Below are 7,904 nucleotides of genomic sequence, written 5' to 3'. Positions count from 1 at the left end.
TAATGCAGTTTTAATGACAGTATTGCACAGTTAATTATTGTACAGTTTTGTCAGTATTGTAAATAGTGTTATATATGTTGTATTCACTGGTTCTTTTAAGCCCAGGCTGACTGCAGTAATGGCAGAAACAGACCAGAGGGTGTCTCTGTCTCCCCAGTAATTTAACAGTGAAAGCCGATAGCTTTAACTAGTATCAAGATGAGCTCTTTGAGTTTATTGGATATGGCATCACATTGTAAATATTAGAGAAATACTTCAAACGTGTTGGCTACTTAAGACGGATTCTGAATGAGATGTAGAAAAATTTACAGAGATATGTAGAGGAATAATTGGAGAATGCTTTGTAAATAAGAGTCATCCTCCACTCATGATTTAGGCTCCAGGTTCAAAGTGTGATATGCCACATATGATATGTCACATCCCCCTCTACCTTCTCAATTAAGTACAATCCAGTAGTCAGTGCAGGTTTTGCTGGTAGCCGGTGTCTGAGTTTGTGCACACTTCATCATTTTCTGCTCTGGTGCTACGGTGAAAAATGGTGTTTGCTCACTGTCTCTGTATGTTAGCCTAAATGTCAGGAGAGTCAACCCAGACGGTTTGAAAAATCCATAGCAGCTACAGCCATTCTTCATCACTTACAGCTGTTCTGTCTCAGACAGCTTTTGTTCATTACAAGTGAGGAGCAATCTCAAAAGCACAACGCAACACGCTACCTGTCAAAGGCCACGCAATTTATATTGTGGCCATTAATACTTGTATTTGCAAAATAAAAAACCTTGCAGAAAGCATATTGTTCTCTCTCGCCGTCAGCATGGAGGTCTTGATTTTTCCACACTTCAGTCTTTTAGGAAACTAGAATTATTCTTGTTATTTCTGTCTCTGTTTAACGGTAAACACTGACAGGAAACATGAGGAAAGAGACTGCAGCTAAGACTGTCTGCATGGTCAGATTTGAATTATGTGATATGTGTCTTAAATAGAGCTGAAACGATTTGTCGATCAGCAGAAAATTAACCGACTTCTGATTATTGGTTGCACCTTCTCCCATGCCTTCTCTGTTTTATGTCATTGTAAATTGAATCTTTTGGGTTTTGGACTTTCACTTTGGGATTTAGGAAAGTATGATGGCCATTTTTCATTTTTTTCTGATATTGACTGACAGAATATGAGGGTTTTTAGCCTTGACAGCTGTAGAGAAACGCATTATGAGAGGATGCCAAGTAAGCTATAAGGGGTTCTCAAACTTTTGGGGGAGGGATCCCATAAAAGGGAGAATATTTTCCAAGGACCCCCTCATAATCGTAACACAGATTAAGCATCCGGCTCCGGCTTCCTCCCTTAGTCCAAAAACATTCAGGTTAGGTTAATTGTTGACTCTAAATTGCCCGTAGGTGTGAATGGTTGTCTGTCTATGTGTCAGCCCTGTGATAGTCTGCTGCTTTGTAATCAGATGCCGCTTTAGCTTGGCCGGCTTCATGACTTCGTTCACCGGCACCTGAAGACACATGGCGCATTTTGGTTTTCTGTCGCTCGATAACTGTTGTCATATTTTCTCAATTTAGCTAGTTTGGGCTTAGCGTAACTTGACGATATGGACTGACTCAAATATTTCTCCATGCTCGCCAGCTAGATAGCTGGCTAATAAGCGAAGCTAAGCAGCAGCAAGAACTGATTCATGAGTTTCTATTGGCCCAAAGCTAACATGGGCGGTAGTAATGGACACATTGCTTGTTTTATTGGCGCAAATAGTCCCCATCTGTAGATGCATACTTTTTAATGATACAGCACAATTTTATAATCTATAGCCAATTATTTCGCGACCCCTGACAGAGTGCCGCCGACCCCTTGGGGTCCCCGGACCCCACTTTAACAATCACTGAACTATATATCATGGCAGGTAAGAAGAGAAGCACAAAGCGAGATTGAGCGCAGTGAAGAGATGTGTCAAGGGGTGTGAGAGGCAGCGCTGCACCTGTGTCAACAAATGACGTGGATCATTTAGGAAGCAGCAAATGGGCACACTGCTTTGCACATGGACCAAAGGCCTGAAGTGAGACTTTCAAGTCTATTATTAATTTCTTGATAATGAATTCAATTCCTTCACTTGGTGTGTGGACAGGGACTCTAGATTTATGTGTGGAGGCTGAGCACTATGCTGGGATATCTTCTGTCATTCATTTCATTACTGTCTGTCAAGTTGATCAGCCAAGACAATAAAGGCACAATTCCACTGCGGCAGTGAATGAATCATCTGAATGATGAAGACGAGTCTTTGTGTGGACTGATCCCTCTGCGTGTGTGTGTGTGTGTGTGTGTGTGTGTGTGTGTGTGTGTGTGCGTGCGTGTGCGTGTGCGTGCGCGTGCGCGTGTGTGCGTGTGTGTGTGTGTGTGTGTCATCAGTGCAGCAATCAGTACTTATAAGTGCTTTGAAAACAAATTGGTGTCCCAGAGCCAACATCTAGTGGTTTATTTAAAGATTTGTTTATCTTTCATTTATGAATTGCTGAATTGGAAATTAAAACTTTCACTCATGTATCATCCCGTCTCTGTCTAGAATGCCTAAAATGTGTGTGAGTCTAAGCTTGTAAGTTTCCATCAGTTATCTACTTTAATCAGTGGCCCCTAATATGCAGAGAATATTACTTTGGAAATGCATTTCCATATCCACCACGGAACAATAGACCAAATAACTTACCATATGAAAGACAGTAAAATGCCTCCAAATGTTTCAATGAATATCATTACCAAAGTCGGAATTTATGTCCGTTACATTGCAAAGACCTTGAAGAAACTGACACTTCCAAGCTGTTGGGTGACAGTTTGAATTGCACAAAGCCCCATTCTTAAGAATTGACTGACAACTTAAATCTTACCACATATTTACCTCTGATTAGTGATCTTACGGGGATTTTATGTAACTATTACATTTCACACTAGTGGTGTGAATCAAGGGTAGGCAATGTCGGTGCTTCAGTCAACCACTTTGGTCCAGACTCAAATTTTTCAACTATTGGACGAATTACCATTAAATTGTATACAGACATTCAATTTACCCAGTGTATTATGCCCAACAGGTTGTTCTCATACATTGTTCGTAGTTATACCTACGAAAAGTAATGCACTGTAATTCGTATATACTGTATATACTGCATCCCACAAAATCAATTTGTATGGAATCCACATAATGATGGACCAGGAAGTATAAAGAGTAGCAAACACCGCGTAGGGAGGAGGTCGGGGTGGATGGTTGGGTCAAAAGACACCAGACTTTCGCTCAGGAGGCCACTGTTGGTTACACTTCAGGAGTTATTTTAACCACAACCACAATCTTTTCCTAAACCTAAGTAGTTTTGTAACCTTAACCTAACCAAGTGAATCTTTTCCTAAATCTAACTAAGCAGTTTGGTTGCCTAAACCTAACCAAGTCTATCTATTCCTAAATCTAACTAAGCAGTTTGGTTGCCTAAACCTAACCAAGTTGATATTTTCCTAAACCTAACAAAGTATTTTTGTTGCCTTAACCTAACCAACTTTGTTTCCTGTGAAGACAGAAGTTTATTTTGAAACTACTTTATGCATGTAACGAGTGGAACTTCACATGTGCGTCACGTGTTGCTGGGCATTCAAAGGAAAACTGAGGAATAACTTTTTGTAAGATATCATACGATCCGTTGTTTGAAGATACGTTGAGCCCAGTGATGTTAGTGATCGCCTGACTTTTCCTCTTGCACCACCATGAGGTTGAAATTTTAAAATATTTCAACAACTATTGGATGGATTGCCAGGAAATTTGGTGCAGACATTCATGGCCCCCAGATGATGAATCCTCATGACTTTGGTGATCGCCTGACTTTTCCTTTATTGTTACCATGAGGTTGACATGTTTGGTTTTTACTGAAATGATTCAACAACTATTGGATGAATTTCCATGACATTTTGTACAGACATTCATGTTCCCCAGAGGATTACTCCCAATGATGTTAGTGATCCCCTGACTTTTCCTGTAATGCCACCACAAGGTTGACATTTTTATTATTTACCGAAATGCCTCAACAACTACCGATGAATTTCTATGACATTTGGTATAGACATTCATGTCCCCCACAGGATAACAGTAATTACTTTGGTAATCCCCTGAGTTTTTATCCAGAGCTGTCATCTGGTCAACATTTTAATTTACCCAATACTTTGATTTATGACTAAACACCTGCAAAACTACTGACATTCCTCTAATGACAAAACTGTACTCTGTGTTTAGTGCTAATTAACAGATGTTAGCATGCTAACATGCTAAACTAAGGTATGGACAATGGCAAACTTTATACCTGCTAAAAAGCAGCTTGATAACATCATTGTGAGCATATTACAGTAGAATGCTGACATTAGCATGTAGCTCAAAATACCTCTGCGCCCAAGTACAGCCTTGTAGACTCGTAGTCTTGTTGCTAACAAGGTGTTTGGGTCATATTTCCCCCAGTAATGGAGTGTTATTTTTAAGTACACATACCACAGGGCACGACAGCCTTGGTGGTCCAGTCCCACTCCATACGCTGAGCTGATGACCACTGGGCAGCTTCAGCAGACCAATCCAATGTTCTGTGTATTGCACAACGTTACTCTAATGGCATTTACTGAAGAAGGATGAATGCTTCACATTCACTCGGGCAGGATTTTCCCCAAGTAGAGATTTAAACCAATGATCCTTCAGTCATATTAGTGTTGCACCGACTCAGCTCCACGGTCATCCAATTAGCTTCAATTTATGGTCCAGCAACAGCAAATAAAAGCACAAAAGATGGTTTCATATTGTCATCCTTTCGGGTGACATTTTTTTATGATATTGTGATTTCTCTAAACGCTCTAGTATTTATGACTCCCCCCTTCTTTAAAACATACACATAGTAATAATTAATGGGGGAAAACAAGGAAGAATTATGACTCATCTGTTTTTCAACCAATTAAATGTAATTGGTCGACAGCGGTCCAAATTGAAGCATAAACAAAATCAGCATCTGCATTGTGGCTGAGCATTAAAGGGTTCATCAAATCATAGCATTGGATTCATCTGTGTTACTGAATTCCATTATAAATCCTCATTCATGTGGTTTGTGAACTCCATTATAAAACATGACACTGTGATGTCTGTGGGTGTTGTTCACCTTGATCCGGTTGATGTATCTCTTCTATTAACACCTCGGTAGGTGCTGTGCTGTGTTTTCACTTTGGTTTTGGTTTTCAACACTTCAGTCGGCTCCAACTGGCAGATGTGACTTTGACGCGTGCCAGTAAGCTAATGTCATCCTGCCAATGAATTGTCAATTGAATACTTTGAATTAGGCCACTCGACCAGCTCAGAGGAGAATACTATCAAAAAGAGATGCAGAGGAATACATAATATTGCAGCACAATATCGGATAGAGCTCAATGGCTGAAAACAAAACCAATCCGGATTGTGTCATCTAACCCAGTGGTTCCCAATTGGGGTCCGGGCCCAATGATCACAGGGGGTTCGCGAGGATTTGTCTGCTTTGAGGTTGTCAAAATTAGATTTGCACACACTGTATATACATGTATAACTAAAATCATAATAACACACTTACTGAATAATTTATACAAAAGTTTGTATATACAATTATTTAAAAAGATATTTTTTTGCTATTTAGTAGGCCACATTCTGTTTATACCCAGTATTTGTGTTCAGTTGCAGATAAAGATTATGCTTATGATTCCAGTGGTGGCTGCGTAGGATTGTTTCTGACTCGGGTGATTCAAACATTTTCAATAATTCCAGAGCATTGTTAAGTTCAAAAATAAAAATATGTTGAAGAAGATAGATGTAGTCATTTCCAAAACCATGTTTTTATCCAACGAAATATTCTGCTCCAATCCATATTTGTTGGCGTTTAGCCTTTCAAAAACAACATTTTCACTGCGGTCAAACAACTGTTTGGAAGAGTTCCAATATTTTGGGATGCTAAGTATGATCCAATAATCAATGGTTTAAGATTGTAGGCATTCAGATTAACAACAGGAAATTGATTGTTATCCATATCTATATGGAATCCTATCAAAGTAAGGATCAATGTCTTAAAGCCCTTTGTCAAAAAGTATTTGTGACTAAATAAGCAAGAAAAAACATCCGTAAGTGTTATTTATTTTTATTATCAATTAATTATCATCATAAAAAAATAATCATCAATAAACAAGCAAAAAAGATGAAAGAAGCAAAAAATCATGGATTTTTAAGTGGTTCTGAAACAGTCTCAATTTAATACTGATGCCTCTATATGACCTACGTAAGTAAGCAAGACCATCAGCGATAAGATTGGCTTTCATATAGTTATTCTTAATGCCTGTCATCAGGTACAATTCTCCGCGAAATCAGACAAAACGATTTACAACATGCACGTTCGCCAGAAACTCCTTCAGTTCCGATTTCAGCGGGGCCTCCAAAGCCGCATCTGGTTCTGTATGCGGCGGGCTGGTCGCTGCTGCCTTCAACCTGGGGACGAAGAGCTCCGTGCCAGGCAACAGCAGCTTCTCTGGCCGGGAGCAGAGCTTTGCCTCGCTGCTCCGCCGGTCCCTGCTGATCCAGATGAGACCGGCCAAAGACAAGGTGGTGGTCGAAAGGATCCTCCCCGTGGTCCAGGGCGACCTGTACATCAAATTTGGCTGGAAGTGCCACTGCATGTGCCCAGCGGACGAAGAGAAGCGGCAGCAGGGTTCGTTTGCGGCTGCAGGACCTGGAGCCCTGAGCTTCCTGGGAGCCAACACCGACACCACGCTGTTGGAGGCCTAGGCCGTATTGCTTGGCCCGCTGGAGACGAAGGGTGGCACTGCAGACCCAGATCCAAGACTGAGTGGGGCAGATTGTTAGATCCTGCTGCAGTAAAATTAGGGCTTTTCTAAAGGGAGTCTGGTAGCTGCAGATCTTTACGACACTAGGTGATCATGGAAACACAACCACTTTTGTCCACAGAGGCCGCCAAAATCAACACAGAATGAAATTTCCTTGTAGTAACTTTAATTATTGCTTCGTACTGATTGGTGCATGGAGGTACATGTTATCCCCTTTTTTCGGCCGGATCCTCTCTCCCATGAAACTAGTGAGAAGAGCAAACAACGAAGACAGAAATAACTTGTGAAAAACCCCAAACCATGGCAGAAAATCATATGTTCATATGGACCCCTTTGCTCATATTAAGGAGCTGAGAAAAGTGTTTCGTAGGGCCGTTAATAAATTAAATATGGCAGGCTACAACATCACTATAATGGATAATTATGACTGACCGTGTGTGATGTACCACCCATTACTTACTCTGAGTTGTAACGTTTTACATAGTGTTTTAATTTACAATGCATTTATATTTAATTGTAGCTGCAAGATTGACATAAAACAGAAAAAACAACCAGAAATCAGGAATCGTTGTTTTTCCAGGATGGCCCTGGTAGTCTGGATTAAATGTTAAATGGGACTATCTTGACTATGTGTTAAAGATGTGTTTATGTTTGCTGTCTGTCAAACTAATCCTCTCAATGTAATATGTGCTGTGTATCTCCGGCAGGATTGTGAGGGGGAATCGGTTGGGTAGTCAACTCGGGTTGCTTCTTTCTTTTCTTTTCTGTTCTTTTTTTTGCTTTGAAAGAAAATAGATTAAAGTGTCATTCATTGTGGACAATCATTCAGCCTGAGTTTATGTCATGAATCATCACACAGCAATTCAGACAGTAATGTTTTGTTTGAAATTTAACATTTTTGAAAGGATAAGGATAATATCCAACTAGAATATTGGTGCATATAAAAAGGTTTGTATATATTATAGACTGGACCTCACTGTGTGTCACTCTGTCTGTAGATCAAATGCGTGCTTTACGTTTGGAGATCTATTACAGGATAACAGTTA

The 7,904-nt window shown here is 40.2% G+C and overlaps 1 pseudogene; it reads left to right on the top strand.

The window, feature by feature from the left end:
* Positions 1–6,349: 6,349 nt before the first annotated feature.
* Positions 6,350–6,877, top strand: LOC119490606 (annotated as a pseudogene).
* The last annotated feature ends 1,027 nt before the right edge of the window (positions 6,878–7,904 follow it).

This window comes from Sebastes umbrosus, chromosome 6 (assembly GCF_015220745.1).
Source record: "Sebastes umbrosus isolate fSebUmb1 chromosome 6, fSebUmb1.pri, whole genome shotgun sequence".
NCBI lineage: Eukaryota > Metazoa > Chordata > Actinopteri > Perciformes > Sebastidae > Sebastes > Sebastes umbrosus.
The sequence above is the reverse complement of the archived record's forward strand: the minus strand, read 5'-3'. Positions and strand labels throughout refer to the sequence as shown.